Genomic DNA, 523 nt, shown 5'->3' with positions numbered 1-523 from the left:
CAAGATTCTTCTTCTTCTTTTTTTTTTTTCTTGAGACAGAAAGAAATTATATTGCCCTCGGTAGAGTGCTGTGACGTCACAGCTCACAGCAACCTCAAACTCTTAGGCTTAAGCGATTGATTCTTTTATCTCAGCCTCCCAAGTAGCTGGGACTATAGGTGCCCACCACCTATGTTGTAGTTGTCAATGCTGTTTGGCAGGCCCAGGCTGGGTTCGAACCCGCTAGCGCTCTAGCCACTGAGCTACAGGTGCTGAGCTGACAGTTCAAGATCTTTGACCATAAACTATTTGTTGTCATCTAAAGTACCCTGTGAATATTCATAGGTTTTAAATTCCTAGATAATTGGCTACATCAAAGCATAAAGGATATACTTGTCAGGAAGACATACTTGCTCCTTAGGCCTTATGAGAAATATATTAGTTGTTATATTAAAGATTTAAAAAATAAGACAGGCCCAGTGGCTCACACCTATAATCCTAGTACATTGGGAGGCCTAAGTAGGAAGATACTTGAGGTCAGGAA

The sequence above is a fragment of the Otolemur garnettii genome, unplaced genomic scaffold, assembly GCF_000181295.1.
Source record: "Otolemur garnettii isolate 467f Iridium unplaced genomic scaffold, OtoGar3 scaffold00102, whole genome shotgun sequence".
Lineage (NCBI taxonomy): Eukaryota > Metazoa > Chordata > Mammalia > Primates > Galagidae > Otolemur > Otolemur garnettii.
The sequence above is the reverse complement of the archived record's forward strand: the minus strand, read 5'-3'. Positions refer to the sequence as shown.